General features: G+C 40.0%; 1 protein-coding gene across 8 annotated transcripts in view; it reads left to right on the plus strand.

Moving 5' to 3' along the window:
• LOC106995406 (thymosin beta-4-like) overlaps positions 1 to 18,819 on the plus strand; it is a 212,177-nt gene that overhangs the window by 34,765 nt on the left and 158,593 nt on the right. For 6 of the 8 annotated variants that reach the window (XR_013413257.1, XR_013413262.1, XR_013413260.1 and 3 more), the window contains 2 exons: positions 17,698 to 17,795; positions 18,259 to 18,812. The exons of 1 other annotated variant lie outside the window; for it this stretch is intronic. The gene's annotated coding sequence lies outside the window, so the exon portion shown is untranslated. Of the gene's footprint in view, positions 1 to 17,678; positions 17,796 to 18,258; positions 18,813 to 18,819 lie in introns of all 8 variants that reach the window. One more of the 8 variants, XR_013413261.1, reaches the window with a different exon arrangement.

Raw genomic sequence — 18,819 nt, forward strand, 5'->3', positions numbered from 1 at the left:
CGCTGGTCTCAAACTCTTGGGCTCAAGCAATCCTCCCACTCCAGCTTCTGAAAGCACTGTCATTAGAGGTCTGAACCATTTTAACTGACCGAAACACCTACTGTTTATACATATTAACATCTTTGAAATTGAAGTGTGTCTTACAGCATAATCAACAGCATCTTATGCTTACTTTTGGCCAGACAGCAAGCAGGATGGTCATGTCCATCTGCACGTGCATGTGCTGGGCCATGAACATAGTCACTTCAAATGAGTTTTGTGAGATGTTGTTGCTACATGTGGCAATTTCCCATGCCCAGCAGATGCCATTGACAGCAGGAGGAATTGTCACCTCTCTGAAAATCAAAGACATCTGTTTCAAACTATGGGAGGCTATTGTAGCTGACCAACTATCTCCCAGGGGTGAGCAGCCAACCTCTCAGCTGCTTTAGACAGGAAAGTTAGGGCTAAGTTTAACGTTTCTCTGCTCCCAGGCTGAAATGAGTACCATGTGCATCTGTGCAGTTGTATTGGGGAAATTTGAGAAGTAACTCAAATTATTATGGCTTTGTTGCATACAGGCTCCCAAGTAACTGGTTGCATATGGTGAGTATACACACAAGTTCAGCTAATTTGGGGGAATAAGGTTCCCTATGGCATGCTGAATGCTTTTGTGTGGGTGGAGCCTTCAGAAGCCAACTTAGCATACTGTTTATATTGCTTCCACTTGTGTATATATACTAGAAATTGATGCATTATAGGCTGTAGTTTCTTGTCCTATGAATGTTGGGGGAGAGGCAGGGACTTCTAATCATGAAGAGCCATAGGTGCAGAACTGCTAGTATTTTGGGGGCCCAAAACACAGATGTTCCATTTGAACTGTAATCTTTGTGACTGACAGTTTGCCGAGTGGAGCCTCTGGAAGAGGGAGGCAGCATCCATCCAGGGGCCTCTTGGGGTCATGGATTTGAGGGCCTCCAATGTACCTGTCAGTGGCAGCTCTTTGCAAGACAGCACACTTCACTTGCTACCTGGCTGTTGTCAAAAATGAACACCTGAGCCATGAAGATCTCCTTGTTCTCTAGCCTGCTGTTACTCTTTGGAGTGCATCAATGGTGACTCAATGAGTAACAAGACAGGAAAGGGCCCCAAAAGACTCGGTTGGCCAATGGAAATGAAATTTTCTGGAAGGCAGCTCACCTGCTGCAGGGCCTCTCGGCTTTGCATTTTGGCAGTTCTTTTTGAGAAACTTTATCTGCTCCATTCCCGCTGTTTCAGTGGGGCCCTTTGTTCCTCCAAGGTTCCCCTAATGCCAGGGCCTAGTTCACAGATGGTTTGCCTAAGATGAAACCCAATGGTGTCCACTGTGTTGCCATGGATGTTCAACTTCAGTAACGTCCATACAGAACCTGGAGTAGGGAGAACTCAAGGCCATTCTTCCAGCTCTGCCCAAAACTCTATTGATGAACCTTTTATTTTATGGATTCGTGTGGGCTTCCCACCTGGAAAATTCTTACATCACAGCAGCTGACTCAGTCATGTGACATGCCACTGCAGATAACCCCATTCAAGGGCTCTATTCTGATGAGGCTACTGGCATAAAGCTGCATCCGTCAGATTACCCCTCTTCTAATGGGGTCAGCAATGACCTCAGACCTGAAGCCCCACTTCGGGGCTGTTGAAGGTGCCCTGTCCTTGTTCAACATTTATTAATTTTGCACTTATTCTACACAGTGTCAGTAATGTTTGTCAAATCACTCAAAATGCCATGCTGGTTACAATATAATCCCAGCACAGCATGAAGACGACTGCAAGTTCAACATTGAAAAAAAATCTTCTTAGCATTCTTTTCAGTCACAAACATTTACAAACTGAACATTTGTTAAAAACAGGAGCTCATGCAATGGAAAACACAATCTGCATAGTCAGAAATATAGTGTGGGGTAATGGAGATAACTCTGGCTGTTAAAAAAGTACCCTTCAAGAAAGTGGAGATGCTATGTGACTTGCTATTATATCACTCTGTCTAGACCAGTGTTTGAAACATAGGAAGAGGCTCAGAGAGTTACTGAATGAATAAATATTATTGAATTTTCTGCCAGAAAGGTGAAACACAAGATCACTGGGAGAGAGGAGATCAAATTACAAACAAAGCTACTTAAGCTTTTCTTCTACCATGAAGAGAAAAAGGAGAATAAGGGCAAACACATTGAACAAAATAAATGCTTTTCATTGTTCTTTGTCCGCATGGATACCTCAGATAGCTGATGGAAGTTAATTTGTCAATAAATTGCAATTTGTTGGGTGGGAGCTCTCACAGATGCTTATTTCCAAACTTCCTCTATAGAGAGAGGAAGAGTGAAAGGTTTTCGTCTCTGTAAGAAGTTCCATTGACACTATTTGAATAGGAACTGCATGAAGGTGGGGTTTGGGTGGGGCATGGAGTAGTGGAACAGTAGAAGAAATGGAAAACATCTATAATGGTTAATTTTTCATTCCAAACATCACCCAGAATATCATTAAAAAATATTGTGTTGTGTGTTATGTGTGTGGGTATATAATGCTGTTTTAATTAAAGGATGTGTTTATTTATATGGCTGGTTTTCCTAGAACTAGGAATGTATGTATGTTTTCAGGAACTGAAAACTATGCATAGCTGATTTATCTTATCCACACTAAAAGTATCCACAAATAAAATGATAGAATTCTGCAACTTAAACAAGAATTTAACAGCTGTCATTAGTCCATGACTTCCTATGTGCTTGTTTATATTTTGTAAAAACAACATTTTCTTTTGCTTAAGGCAAAATCCACAATAAAAAAGTTCTTGGTTTCAGAAAGACAGTTTTGGAACACAGTAAAAATATTTCTTTCTTTGCTTTGATGTGTTTGTGGGAATCCGAAACTTCTAAGCATTTCTTTTCTTTTTCTTTTCTTTTTGTTTTGGGATGGAGGCTTGCACTGTTGCCCAGGCTGGAGTGCAGTGGCATGATCTCGGCTCACTGCAACCTCCACCTCCCAGGTTCAAGTGATTCTTCTGCTTCAGGTTCCCGAGTAGCTGGGATTACATGTGTGCATCACCATGCCCAGCTAATTTTTTGTATTTTTAGTAGAGACAGGGTTTCACCATGTTGGTCAGGTTGGTCTCGAACTCCTGACCTTGTGATTCATCTGCCTCAGCCTCCCAAAGTGCTGGGATTACAGGTGTGAGCCACCGCACCTGGCCTAAGTTCATTTGTTTATAGTGAATATTTCAGTGACTTATCAGAGAAGCAACGTAATAGTAATAATAGCTTGCCTTGTATTGTATTTCATGCTGTTAGTGTTTGAGATTTCAAGTCTAAATAAAAAGCATTATAATTTCTCTGTAATTAAAAACCAGCATACATTGGGCCCAGTTGCTCTTGCCTGTAATCTCAACACTTTGGGAGGCTAAGGCAGGCCGAGGACTTGAGGCCAGGAGTTTAAGACCAACCTGGCCAACATGGCAAAACCCATCTCTACCAAAAAATACAAAAATTAGCCTGGTTTGGTGGCAGGCACCTGTAATCCCAGCTGCTCAGGAGGCTGAGGCAGGAGAATTGCTTGAACCTGGGAAGTGGAAGCTGCAATGAGCCAAGATCACGCTACTGCACTCCTGTCTGCATGACAGAGCAAGACTCCATCTCAAAAAGCCAACCAACCAACAACAACAAACCCGGCACATAAAAATACCTGTGAATTGAGAATTTTAAAATAGTTTTTAGAAAAAATAGCTGCAGTTTGAACTTACTCACTCTGGCTTTTTTTTTGAGCTGAATCCTCCATCTCGCCTAGGCTAGAGTGCAATAGCAACATGATCTTGGCTCACTGCCGCCTCCGCCTCCAGGGTTCAAGTGGTTCTCTTGTGTCACCCTCCTGAGTAGTTGGGAGTACAGGCATGTGCCAGCCCACTAGACTAATTTTATATTCTTAATAGAGATGGGGTTCACCATGTTAGACAGGGTGGTCTCGGACTCCTGATCTCGGGTGACCCACCCGCCTCAGCCTCCCAAAATGCTGGGATTACAGGTGTGAGCAACCACACTTAGCCTGCTTTTTTACTTAGGTTCTTATTCACTTCCATTTACCTTGACTATATCAGTGTAAGTATTTTTTCTCTCTCTCCCTCTCCACCCTGTCTGTCTCTCTCCCCTCTCCCCCACCATCTGTCTGTCTCTCTCTGTCTCTCCCCATCATCTGCCCACAATTTTCCCAGAATTAGTTTTGAGGTTAGAGACAGAAACAGAAGTTGACTTATCATATTACTGAATGGTCCCTCAATAGCATAAAAGGGCACATTTAACAAAAGTCTTTCCTAAAACTCACCCAAGTAATTGAAAGTGAAATGCGTCTTAACAGAGATAAGAGAATACAATTCAATAAAAGTAGCAGAAAGCCTCAAATGACTGATACAGATAGAGATTTCCCACAAATTACTTCCCAATATTGAATTAAAATTTGCCCAAATGACCCATCTTTATATTCCAGAGCTCATCAATGCATTGATATAAGGAAGGCTATATTATTTTACTCACTATTTTTCTAAGTTGGTGTGCCGTGTAAAATCCTTTAAATCTCCTTGCAGCTCTTCTTTTATACCCATGCTTACTCCTGTGTGATTTCATTTGGCTCATTTGATTTTGAACATTATGTATATAATGGTTATCCTCAAATCTTTGTCTCCCAGGAGAGTGAAAAGCTATAAAAAAAGGCATTTCCTCCCTACAGACAGGCACAGTGAGCTCCACAGAAGGCCAGTCTCATTCTTATGCCTTTGCATCCTCATAGCTTAGCTCCGCACATATCAGTGAGAACATACGATGTTTGATTTTCCATTCTTGGGTTACTTCACTTAGAATAATAGCCTTCAATCTCATCCAGGTCACTGCAAATGCCAGTAATTCATTCCTTTTTATGGCTGCATAGTAGTCCATTGTATAAATACACTATAGTTTCTTTATCCACTTGTTGATTGATGGGCATTTGGGTTAGTTCTACGATTTTGCAATTGTGAATTGTGCTGCTATAAACATGCATGTGCAGTGTGTTTTTCAAACAATGACTTCTTTTTTCTAGGTAGGTACCTAGTAGTGGGATTGCTGGATCAAATGGTAATTCTACTTTTAGTTCTTTAAGGAATCTCCACACTGTTTTCCATAGTGGCTATACTAGTTTACATTCCTACCAGCAGTGTAGAAGTGTTCCCTGTTCACTACATCCATCCCGAAGACTTTGGTGTCTTGGGGAAAAGAGTGAGAGGGGGATGAGGGATAAAAGACTATAAATATGGTGCAGTGTATACTGTTTGGGTGATGGATGCACCAAAATCTCACAAATCACCACTAAAGAACTTACTCATCTAACCAAATACGATGTACTTACTCATGTACCCCAATAACTTATGGAAAAATAAAAAAAGAAGGCCAGTGTCATTGCAAGCATGGGTTATTTAAACCACAAAGTTCCCATTTTCTCCCCATGGGTCAGTTCCCTCTCTTGGACCCTTTACATTTTCATTTTTTCTGACAATGACATATTGTTTTACTAGGGACTTAAGATAGCTCTACAAAACTATAGGGCTACTTCATCCCTGAAGTCAACAATTTTCAGTCATCTGAAAGCTGCCTTTTGGTTCCTTATTATTCCCAAGAGTAACACTTGATAACTCAGCCTTGTTCTTCTCTAACTTTGCATCTAGAAAGAAAACAAAACAAAAAAAAGAAACAAACAAACCATTGCTTTCTGACCCATTCTTTCAACAAATGATGCATTTAATATTGCAACAGAAGCTTAGGACCCTGTGTTGCTGTGAACGTGAACATGCAGTGTGTGGCATTGTTATTATGATTTCATTATATTTTTAAATTTCAGGAATACTGAGTGAGATAAATTATAATTCCTGGTTCATGACATTTTCATCACTGTTCCAGGTATAGACCATTTTACCTATTTAGCTAACTATTTAATTAGGTATTGTTAACAGCATGATGGACACCAGAAAATCTCACTGATACGAACAAAAGTTGCCTTATACAATCAATAAATCTTCCTGTTTTGTCCACTATTATCTTATAATGTATGCCTATGGTGATCTCTTCCTTTTTATATAGATTTTTTGCATGTATTTGTTTGTTCGTTTGTTTTGAGACAGAATCTCCCTCTGTCATCCAGGCTGGAGTGCAGTGGCATGATCTCAGTTCACTGCAACCTCCATCTCCTAGGTTTAAGAGATTTTCCTGTCACAGTCTCCTGAGTAGCTGGTAGTACAGATGCATGACACCATGCCTGGCTAATTTTTCTATTTTTATAGAGACAGGATTTCTCCATATTGGCCAGGCTGGTCTCACACTGCTGACCTCAAGTGATCCACCCACCTTGGCCTCCCAAAGTGCTGGGATTACAGGTGTGAGTCACCATTGCTCGGCCTATTGCACATATTGGTTTCTACAAGTATCTCTTTTATTCTGGTTACCTTTAACTTTATAAAGAAAGAGTATATCCTGCCATGTATAGTCTGTTGGCATTTTCTTTCATATACTATTATATTAAAGTTTTTGTTTAACATATCCATCTTTGTCATTAATTTATGTTGACAGCTGCACAATATTTCAGTATGTGAATACCTAAGAGTTTATGCATCTGCTCTTCTATCATCAGACACTTTATTGCTTTAAGCTTCTTGCTAACATGAGCTGTGCTGCTGTAAAGTTGCTTTGTCCAGACTTCGATAATAATATGCAGTAGCTTAAGTTGGGTTCCACCAGGAGTGAAAATGAGGAATCATCATCTATGTGGGTGGTCATTTTTTTGGAAGTGACATCTGACTGTTTTCCATAGTCATTGCATTAATTGATACTCGCACCAGCAAAGTATTAAAGATGCTTTGAAGCCAGGTGCAGTAGTTCATGTCTGTAGTGCCAGCTCATTGGAAGGCTTGCTTGAATCCAGGAGTTTGAGATCAACTTGGGGAATAGTGATACCCCATCTCTAAATTTTTTTTAAAATAAAAGATGTTATGAAGCCATACACTGTCCAAGAAGTTAACATGGTCAGGCTTCTAAATTGCACTGAGTTAGCATGGTCACACTTACATCAAATTGTTGCCAAAGGTATAAAACAACATAGACTGTGGGCTTATTTTGTATATTTTTTCCAATCACCAATAATTCTGAACAACCTTTTCTATGTCTTTTAGAAATATATTTCTTCCTCTGTCCATGCCTCTTTATATGTTTTTATCATTTTTCTTTTGGCCTATTTTGTGCTCTTTTCATGTGTAGGAATTAATTCCATATTTTCATTCTAATACTTTGTCTGGTATGTATAGTAAATGCATTTTCTTCTACATTTTAATTAATCTCTTTTCTTTCTTTAAGATGTCTTTGATAAACAGTATGCTTTAATTTTAATGTAACAAAGGGGATCAAAAATTTTTCCTGTCTTATTTTTAAGTTAATGTGCTTTATGTAAGAAATAGCTCTTATGCTGGATTCGTCTTTGATTTGCTCCCTGATTTGTCTCTCATCTCATAAAATGGTTTGAAGATTTCCTTCCTCACTTTGCTGGTCCTCTTCAGGCTTTTCTCCAGGGTAAGTCATTATTGCCATCTTAGCCTTTGTCTTTGAAAGTGTTGTGCCTATGAGGGAACTTCAGTCTCTAGTGTTAACTCTGTGACTTTGGGAGCAGGGCTGGGGTGTCCTCCCAGGGAAGCCCTTTGCATGGAGAAACACTGTCTCTACAAAAATAGAAAATTTAGCCAGGTATAGTAGCACACACCTGTAGTACTAGCTATTGTGGCAGACGAATCGCTTAAACACAGCATGTGGATGTTGCAGTAAGCTGAGATCATGCCACTGCACTCCAGCCTGGAGTGCAGAGGGAGAGGGAGTGTAGACGGAGGGAGACTGTGTCAGTCTCTTTTACCCCTTGCTGGCAAGTGTAACCAGGACATGTAGCATTAGATCAGCCAAACAACTAATACTTTCTGGGAAGCAGAGAGAAGGATGTGGTCTGATGATTTCCACATGGGTTCAGGCTTCCATAATTTCAGATAAAGTTTATGTTATTCATAAATTCCTCTATCATATTTGGAGTAAAGGTTATATGTGGAATACAACAATTGTATTCCACAGAAATTGTAAGAAAAAAAGAGCCTGCATACTGAAGAGTGTTGAGTATTTCCACTCCCAGGCAATGAATCTGTTGAGCACCTATCAGAAAACGCCATCGGCCATAAGAAGTTGAGATGGAGATAGACATGTGAACAAAGACTTGATAAGGTGTGACAAACATAATAAAAATGAATAGCATGAAGAAGAAAACACTCAGGAGTGTTAGAATGTGTCAGCACTCAAGAGAGAGAACAACATCCACCACTGGCATGCTCATGGAGTGACAGTGTGAAGGTGCCACCTGTTTTGTTCTGCCAAAGCATGGCTGACACTGGTGGGTCTGGGGAGAGATGAGCTTTGCTGAGGGAAAACATAAAGCGACTCTTACTGCATGATAAACAATTGTCACATCAGCGGGGGGGATCTAGCCATGATTTGTAAAGTGGGCAGCAATAATAGCAGATTCTAATTTTAGAAAGAAGGTTGTGAAGGCATCTGGATGGTTGAGAAGGCAGATTTCAGACCAGAGGCAAAGACGTGATAAGAGCTAACACTTCCAGTGGTGTCACCGATATTAACTCAGTGATTACTTATGACAACACCACAAAGTTGGTACACTTTTCCCAATTTCCAGTTGAGAACAATGAGCTAACATAAATAATATCCCCAAATCCACACTAAAAGCTTCCACACGGTCTACTTGATGTTCAGATCCAGGCAGTCTTTTGCAGGCTCTGTGTTTTCAGCAGCTTTTATTTAACTGATTGTCTTGGGTACTTTTGCAATATGCCAGGCATGATTCCTGCACTGGGTGATGGAGGCAGAATTGTGCATGTGTCTCACCCTGTGGAAATGCCCAACAGGGATTTGGTCTAATGTAGCAAAAGCTCAGGGCAGAGGTGGTTGGGACACGTGCAAATCTTAGAGCTCTGCAATGCAACTAGGGAAAGACCCAAGGAGCCACTCATAGACACCGCCTCTTTGTATAGATGCTTGACAAAAAGCAGAGTCCTCATCTCTGGGAAGGAAACTCAGGGTCTGAAGTGGGCCCCGGTCAAAAATAAATGATCCACACCTGGGCCAGCGCTCCTCACCCAAGTGGACACCAGGCCAGGGCTGGGCAAATGAGATTATGGTTTATACAGCATAGACAGGAGAAGACAGAGCCCCAGTACTAACTGGGTTCCGTAAGGTAGAGCAAGAACATCCCCAATTCCTGCCACACGGGCTTTTTTCCCATGCAAAGCTTCCTTGTCCAACTTGCCCTTCAATTCTATCACATGGAACAGAATTATTTCAAGAACAGTGACGAATCCAGAAGGAAGCAAAAAGAGGCTCCAGGGAAGAAAACTGGGAAAGAGACATGGGAAAACTAGTGATATGTGCTGTTTAGGAACAAGACTTTCAAAGAAAGGGGTTTGTGAATAAGTCAGTCCCATAAGCTTAGCAAGGTAAGAGCAAAATAGTTGGGGAGATTTTGTATCCTCAGCAAGAAGTAATTCTCTGGTCTGCTGAGTGCTTGAAGTACAATTAGTGGGAAAATTTTTGGTTCAAGATGATGGAAAAGACTCCTGTTCTACTTTGAAAAAATGAACTACAATAATGAGGAAAGGAAATAACTTTCCATCTAGAATTCTATTCTCAAAAAGTATTCTCCAAAAGTAAAAATGAAACAAAGACATTGCAGTATATCACCTCAAAAAAGAAATTTTCTATTGGAAAATACATTTCCAATGGAACCATACTAATATATCTATTATCTATCTATCTATCTGTAATTATATATAATTACAGATTACATTAAATATATGTGATTCTATATAATATATATAAGTTCTTCCTTAAAATTAATCTTAAATATAATTACATATATTTAAGTTCTTCCAGCAGAAGGAATGATCCCAGATGCAAACATGGAAGTGTAGGAAAGAAGCAGCAATGGAAAGGATAAATATATATAAAAATAAATCATAATGAATATTGATTATAATGTTTGTGAAAGCATTATAATGTTTGTGAAATTTGAATTATATAATGAGAATCAAAATGTACAAATTGATAAATAAAAAATAGAGTTTACAAACAGTGCTTATAATTAGGGAAATTATATATATACATATACACACACAAAAATTATATACACATATCTAAATCTATCTATCATCTAGTGTCTTATAATCTTTAATCTCTGTATAGGCAGTTATGACAGTCATAAAGTTTTTGCAGACGAAGTTAAAAAGTCCTTTGATATTAAATAGACAAAGAACAAGTGCACCTAATTCTCCAGAAAATAGGAAAGGTCTTAGATTGCTTTTCATTTCTTTTTTTGTGCATAATGGCAAGAAGCAGTAATTCACTTGGCAATAGTCTACTAATATGAATGAGTTGACAGTTCTCCAATCATGCCACTGGTATTCACTGGGTTCTTCTGTATAATAACTCAGGAACATCACCACTTGTATGAATGCTGTCAACTGAACCAACTGAACACTTTTCCTAGCACCATCCTCCCCTATGTGTGAAAAGCATTACAAACATTGAGATGTTGAAAATAAGTTCCTCAGGAAAAAATACCACCTGACCTCTCAATTCAGAATGGTAGCTACTAATTATTTGCAGGAGGACAAAAAGAAGCTTGTTGAATACATATCCATTCCTCCCCTTCAGTCGCTTTTTGAACACAGAAATTGTTACCATATTGCTAGGTACCTGAGCTATCTCAGGCTATGTCCAGAAAGACCAGGGAGAAACATTCCCACTAGGAATCCCCACTTAAACATTAGGCAAATCCTATTAACCATTTTTTTTTTCTTTTCTGTTTTCTCATTTTTCAGAAAACAGGGTCTCGCTCTGTCATACAGCATGGAGTGCACTGGTGTGATCTTAGCTCACTGCAGTCTCAATCTCCCAGGTTCAGGTGATCTTGCTTCAGGCTCTCTGGGACTAGAGGCGTGTACCGCTTTGCCTTACTTTTTTTTTTGGAGGGGGTTGAGGGGAGAGACAGGTCTTGTTATGTTGCCCAGGCTCCATTTACCATGTTTAATATCCAAATGTTGTCCATCTCTGTCCCAGCAAAACACAGATTACTAAGAAAACAAAAGCCAAAGTGAACTCCTGGCCTTGGCACTCCCTGGAACTCGAAGTCGACCTTTGATGTGCTGCATAGTGCGTGAGGAGGACTGGGCATTCAGAGGCCCAGAAACAATGAGGAGAAGAGACCGGAAGGGAGTCAGCTTTGCTTTCTGACTGAAACATCCAAAATTCAATCTTAGAGTAGAATATTCTCCAGCTGGTTCACACTAGCAACTATAGAAAATCTTAGAAGTAGCACTCACACCTGTAATCACAGCACTTTGGGAGGCCAGAGTGGGCAGATCAAATGAGGTCAGGAGTTTTAAGACCAGTCGGGCCAACATGGTGAAACCCCATCTCTACAAAAATTATCCAGGTATGGTGGCACACACCTATAACCCCAGCTCCAAAAAAAGTGGTTCCAAACAGAGGCTTCTGTAGACATAATTCACAGACAGTCTGCCTTTGTCAGTTAGTTTTGTAGGGAATAGTTGGAAAGTTTTTCAAAGCTACGGAAAAAATTATTTGAAATGCTACACTAATTTCCCTAATTTAGGTCAGTGTGACTGTAGAGATCCTGGAATGGCTTGCAATATTTAAATCCACACTAGATGTAATCTAGTTGGTGCTAAGTGCGATTGTGGCATGACTACCCCAGTCAGAAATATGCCGTACATCGGGCAGCTTTGTCCTAAAACTAGGTTATCACACATGGAAGATTCTGTGCTTTCCTTCCTGTTTCATTTAAATGGCCAGCGTGTGGCACTGTCTTCGGTTAAAAAGCTGCTTTTGTAATTACACCCCAAGCCCCCTGGCATTTATGTGCCTCCATGTAAATTTTGATAGGCTTGAAAACATCAGAGAAACTGAAGACTTTTTGTTTCGTTTTGTTTTGTTTCTGGAGACGGAGTCTCACTCTGTTGCCCGTGCTGGAGTGCAGTGGCACCATCTCCCATTGCAACCTCCGCCTTCCGGGTTCAAACGCTTGCCCTGCCTCAGACTCCCAAGTAGCTGGGACTATAGGCCCCAGCCACCACGTCCAGCTAATTTCTGTACTTTTAGTAGAGATGGGGCTTTACCATGGTGGCCAGGCTGGTCTCCAACTCCTGACCTTGTGATTTGCCCGCCTCCCTCTTGGAAAGTGCTGGGATTACAGGTATGAGCCACTGCGACTGGCTGACTTTTAATAGAATAGAGTTTCAGTAACTCAGAAGAGCACCTGTGGATTTATCTTCATGTTTAAACATGAAATTCAGAATAAACACGATTATTTATTTGAACTTTGTATTTTAAACTGCCTCAAAAAAGCCTCACTTTACAAAATGTTAAGTACAAATTTTACTGAAAGTACATTATGCATGTCACCTGAAAAGTAGGACACTCAAAAGTTACATATGTCATTTTTAATTAAAAGTTATATCATTTAAGACTTCATTAAACTTATGCTTCTATTAATTGGTTTATGCTTCTCCAAGTATTTGTTTAGGTACAAGCCAGTAACATTTTGTCATGTCAAGAACCAGAAGTACAATGGTTACTGTTTATATTTTTAAGTAGCCTCCCATATTTGACTTTAAGTGTTCCTAACTATTTATATGTTTTTCAGTATCTATGGCTTATATGTAGAATTTGACATGAGAGCCCTAAGTATTTATGATTGCTTATAGTAGCATTGATAACATTAGAAGTGGATAAAATTAGTTAACTGCCTTGTCACTGGGGCAAGTATTCAGTTTTACTGGCATCAAGCAGCCTATGAAACCACTGGGTTTCAAAACTCCACCTTCTTTGCTGGGTGCAGCATCTGTTCTGCTGTGTAAGACACCAGAATCAACAGAGGCCATCACATGTTCTAGAGAGACAGATTCACGGCGGAGTTTTGAGAGGGAAATCACACCCACAGCCAAACATCACCATAGCCATCACCAGATAATTGCCTTTGACATGTGAACATGCACCCTATGACACACTTTATTATTTGTAATTATTTTAACTTTAGTAATGATTGCATCCAGGAATAAAACCAGCCATGACCTAGTCTGCATTTTCAGCACAAGTGTAGAGCAGGAAGTAAACAAATTTAACACTGATTGATGGTGACATGACATGAAAGGGCAAAGAGAAATTCTTGAGAAGTGGTGGTAGTTAGAAGTCATAGTATTAGACAATTCTTTGTATATTTTGTAAAATAAGTTTAAAATATCTTTAAAATAGTCTTCAGTGCAGAAAATAATAGGAAACACAATTCTGAAACTTTGTAAAATCTTAGGAAACATCTTGGTGACTGACAAAAGTGATCTCTTTAAACTGTATGGACTGCAACTAAATTTTTATAATCTTGTTGAAGGGGAAAATGTGTTACATGCTAAAATTATACCCAAATAGGGTGTCTAGCCTTGCAAGATAGTAAAAGAAAGTAGAAGACTATAAATGGATGTGATGGTCTTTTGTGCAAATAAGAGTGTATGTTAAAATACCCTATGCCAAAAGCAATAATTGTTATTTGTAAAATCATTAAATTGGCCATCAGAGACCACATGGGTACATTACCATGCACATGAATCTCATTCTTGCCTGAAGCCACATTGCAAAAGACGCAAATTTGACATTTATCCATTTGATTCTTTTGTTTTGTTTTGTTTTTTGTTTGTTTGTTTTTTTGAGACAGAGTCTCACTCTGTCGCCCAGGCTGGAGTGCAGTGGCTCAATCTCGGCTCACTGCAAGCTCCACCTCCCGGGTTCATGCCATTCTCCTGCCTCAGCCTCCCAAGTAGCTGGGACTACAAGTACCCGCCAAAACGCCCAGCTAATTTTTTGTATTTTTTTTTTAGTAGAGACAGGGTTTCACTGTGTTAGCCAGGATAGTCTCAATCTCCTGACCTCATGATCCTCCCGCCTCGGCCTCCCAAAGTGCTGGGATTAGAGGAGTGAGCCACCGTGCCCAGCCTTATCCATTTGATTCTTAATTGTATCCTGTGCATGCATTTCATCATTTATTTTTCGTGTGTGTGTCTGTGTGTGTTTCACTTTTGGCATTAGTTGGATGACGCAATTGAAAGCTGAACAGAAGAGAACCAAGTCTGGAGGAGAAGGAAAATAGTTAAAGAACAGTATTAGCAGAGCTGAGCTAGCAAAGCCTGAGAACTTCACTTGAGAGTGTGGAAGTATGGGTAAGGGCTAGCATACTTGCACACTCCTTAATCTTGCCACTTTTACTTTTCCTGAAGTGAACTGCAGTCTCTATGAGAAGATGCACACTCTTGTGTCATCAAACGGAGGCAACTGAAAGGAAGCGAGACCTCATCTGTGACCTTCTTTCCTTTACTTCACTTTTTCCTGATAACCAAAACCAGGAATGACATTGTTCTGTTCATGACTCCTAAATCCTGTCATATTTAACTATTTGTTCTCCAAGTTTTGTATGAGTTCTTATTTTGCTTTTCCAAGAGAGGTATGTCAGATAAAGATTATACTTGCTACCTTCACACTTTGTCTTTATCCAGCATAGCTGGAAGACCTTTAAAAAGGCAAACTTCTAGCCTGAAAAAACAAGGAGTCTAAAGCCTTGGTTAAAGGTATTGGAAAAATATGTCCATTTGATTGTTAAGAAATAGACTGGTATGTCCAATCCATAGCAACACACATCTAAAAAATATACTTTAAACAAAATTAAATCATAGATGCTATTTAAATTATAATATCTGTACAATTTTTAATGGATATATCTTTTTTTTTTTTGAGAGAGGGTCTGGCTCTGTCATCAAGGTTGAACCAAATGGTTCACCAAATGCAGTGATCTGGGCTCACTGCAGCCTCGACTTCCAGCAATCCTCCCACCTCAGCCTCCTGAGTTGCTGGGGACCACATATGTTCACGCCTGGCTAATTTTTGCACTTTGTGTAGAGATGGGGTTTTACCATGTTGCTCAGGCTGGTCTCAGACCCCTGAGCTCAAGTGATCCTCCTGCCCAGGGCTCCAAGGTGCTCCTCAGATGTACTTCTAAAATCAAATATCCCTCAAAGTATAGTCCCTGGTTGAATTTATACAGAATCACCTGAGGTATGATTTAAAAACTGATATTTCAACTTCTCACGTTAGATGTACTGACTCAGAATCTCTGAATTTATGGTCCTGGAGTCTAGTAAAGATTTCAGATGTTTTTCATTTTTTTGCAGAAAAATAGAAACAAACAAAGAAAAAGAAATCGATAACTGACTGGGCAGGGTGGCTGCTCACTCCTGTAATCCCAGCACTTTGGGAGGCCGACGCAGGCAGACCATTTGTGGTCAAGGGTTCAAGACCAGCCTGCCCAACATAGCTAAACCCTGTCTCTACCAAAAACATAAAAATTAGCCAGGCATGGTGGTAGGTGCCTATAATCCCAGCTACTCAGGAGGCTGAGGCATGAGAACTGCTTGAACCTGGGAGGCAGAGAATGCAGTGAGCCAAGATGGTGCTACTGTACTCCAGTGTGGGCAACAGAGTAAGACTCAGTCTCAAAAAAACAGAAAAACAAAACACAAAAAACAAAAAAACACAAAACTTGAAACTGTGAATGAAGGCTTTATTTTATGTGATTCCTCTACAGCCTGACCAAGACAACCACAAATTTTGGTCTTTGTTCATGTAGATATAAGTAAGAGACAATTAAGATACTTTTCTACTCCCTTCAAATGTGTGTTTGTCTATTTAAGTAAAACCAACATTAGTGTAAGGTTCGATTCTTCACTAGACAAATTTCAATCATGGGGGTCAAGGAAGACTCGGAGAAAGACATACTAAACACCTTCTTACTAGCTGCACCTGAGGGTCCTATCTATTTATCCATAATTTCCTCAGCATACTCTTAGTGTTCTCCTCCCCTAGGTTGGCTTTCATGAACTTAGGGTGTGGCTTACCTGGCTATGTCAAAAGTCAGAGAACTTCCATGTTTCAATTTGGAAGGTGAGCTCGATAATAAATTAGGTGTACATGGGCAGAGTGAAAAAAATTACTGGAATTTGACTGTTACTCTGACTTTACTAGAATGTTTCCCTTTTAAAAGTTGCTTTAAGCTGCAATTAAAATAAATAATAGAGAGACCTGCATAATCACAGAGGAAGTCTGTGATTATTCTAAAGGAAGAAAGCAATATAACTGCAAGTATTATTTTAACATATGCATAATAAGGTGGCCCTATATGTTTAAGCCCAAGCTTCCTTTTAATAACTGACTGTTCTCCTTTGTGGTTTAGTATAAAATGCATTTATTCATAGAAATTAATATGCTATGGAACCATATAAGAAGGACACACATTTTTTTTTTTAATACAGCGACCCTTGTGAACATCCAAAGGCTGTTTTTAAAAGCTCAGCATGCTTGTCCTTGTGATTTCACTTTCCAGAATATGCATTTCATGATATGACATGCAAAATTATAAATCAAATTAAGATACCTAAGAAAATGTTAGTGTACATAATATCTTTGCCTTCACCAAGACCACATATTTGCTTAACTTTAAAACTCCAAACAAACACTAGGAAAGGATCCCCTACAGCTTTTGGAAATGTTTTTAGTAATTCATAAATGAAAGTGACAACATTTAGAAGACAGTCTCTCTATTCAGACTTCATTATTTATTGACACATGCCTACTTGGGGTCACTATAGTTAGCTTCTTTACTCTTCATTAATATTAATTTTGTTTAACATATATAAAAAAAGATTTCCATTTGTAATTCTGGGCAATTTTAAAACAACTCATGTAAGCTTAGCCTAAAATTACTAAGTTTCCAGCCCAAGTAAAGCAGTGGTCCCCAACATTTTTGGCACCATGGACTGACTTCATGGAAGACAATTTTTCCATGGACCTGGAGGCAGCAGGTGATGGTTTAAGGATAAAATTATTACACTCAGATCCCAGCATTAGATTCTCATAAGGAGTACGCTACCTAGATATCTCGCATGCATAGTTCACTATAAGGTTGGTGCTGCTATTAGAATTTAATGCTGCCACTGATCTGACCTGAGGAAGAGCAGTAGTGTTCCCTGGCCTGCCACTCGCTTCCTGCTGTGTGGCTCAGTTCCTAACGGGCCACTGACATGTACTGGTCTGAGGCTTGGGGGTTGGGGACCCTTGAAGTAAAGGATTGTCATGGCTAAAACCTACAGATAGGGCCAGCTACATAATTTGTGAAACTTCATGCAAAATGAAAATTCAGGGAAATTTGTTCAAAAATTATGAAGAGTTTCAGATAGTGATGGCAGAAAAGCCCTTCTAAGAGTAGGACTGCACCACTGTACAGCTTGCACGCCCCTGAAACTGGCTCTTCTTATAGAACCTTGTGAACAAAATGACCCTGATTTTCTAATTTGCTGAGAAACACATCAGTGCCAATTCATTCGACTGGCCTTGCAGGTTTAAGTTATGTGAAGAAATACACATGTAAGATGATGTACTTGAAAAATACTCATAATAGGATAGCTGCAGATGGTTGTCATTGCAATTTGTTAACAGGCAGATCTCAAAATTGCAGAAATTGCAGATCTCAAAAAAAGAAAAAAAAAAAGAAAGAAAGAAAAAGAAAAGAAAAACAGACGCCTCAGGAAACAAAGCGTATGGAACTGAAGTAAGGTAGGACACCCCTTGCCGTCCTGAGGCCTCTTCCCTCCTGCTAAAGGGAGCACCCCTCTTGGTGGGCTTGGGCCTGTTCACACCTGGAACCTATGTATAAGAATCGGGGAAAGGGTGGGAAATTGCAAAACAACTATATAGGCTTTGTGCAAAGAGGATTCGAGCCTTCTGATGTAGCTTTGAGTAGAGCGAGTGCATCTAGATACTCTGACTGTGTTTAGCTGGGTGCTTATGGAGATCCTATGTTTTCGAAGGTGAAAGTGCAATTGGGTAGGAGACAGTGGAGATGTCAGAGCAAAGGAACAGCAGTCAGTTGTTGTCCTTTCCAATAGGAGTGTGCTTGGGTCTTTTTTCTCTGGGCTTTCTTACCTGCAAGGGGACTAACTTCCTGATGGAGCTCAGGGGAATGTAAAGCTTTGTTACACGTTGTGTCTTATCAATGCCTCCTGTCTTTCTGTAACAGGATCCTGGCTGCGGAAAGAGAACTCTTGTGCAAAAAGAGCACTGGAAAAGACAGGAGAGGCCAGAGCAGTCATATCAAAGTTAAAAAGACTGAGTCAAGAGGGTCCGGGCAAATCACGGGGAAAGAAAGAGGGTTAAGTCGCAAGTATATTTTGAATAAATCACTCAATGTGGGTGTGCAAGGCTTATTAGAAAAACAAACGCCTGGCGGGGCGTGGTGACTCACGCTTGTAGTCCCAACACTTTGGGAGGCCTAGGCGGGAAAATCACGAGGTTAGGAGATCGAGACCATCCTGGCCAACACAGTGAAACCCGGCCCTACTAAAAATACAAAAGTGCGTAGTGGTGATGCCAGCCTGTAGTCCCAGCTACTCCGGAGGCTGAGGCAGGAGAATCGCTCGATTTCGGGAGACGGAGGTTGCAGTGAGCCGAGATCGGACCACTAAACTACAGCTTGGAGACAAGAGTGAGACTCCGTGCCAAAAAAAAAACAAGAAAAAAAAAAAAAGGAAAAACAGACGCCTCAAGAAACAAACCAAGTGGAATTAAAGGAAGGTAGGAC

This window comes from Macaca mulatta, chromosome Y (genome assembly GCF_049350105.2).
Source record: "Macaca mulatta isolate MMU2019108-1 chromosome Y, T2T-MMU8v2.0, whole genome shotgun sequence".
NCBI lineage: Eukaryota > Metazoa > Chordata > Mammalia > Primates > Cercopithecidae > Macaca > Macaca mulatta.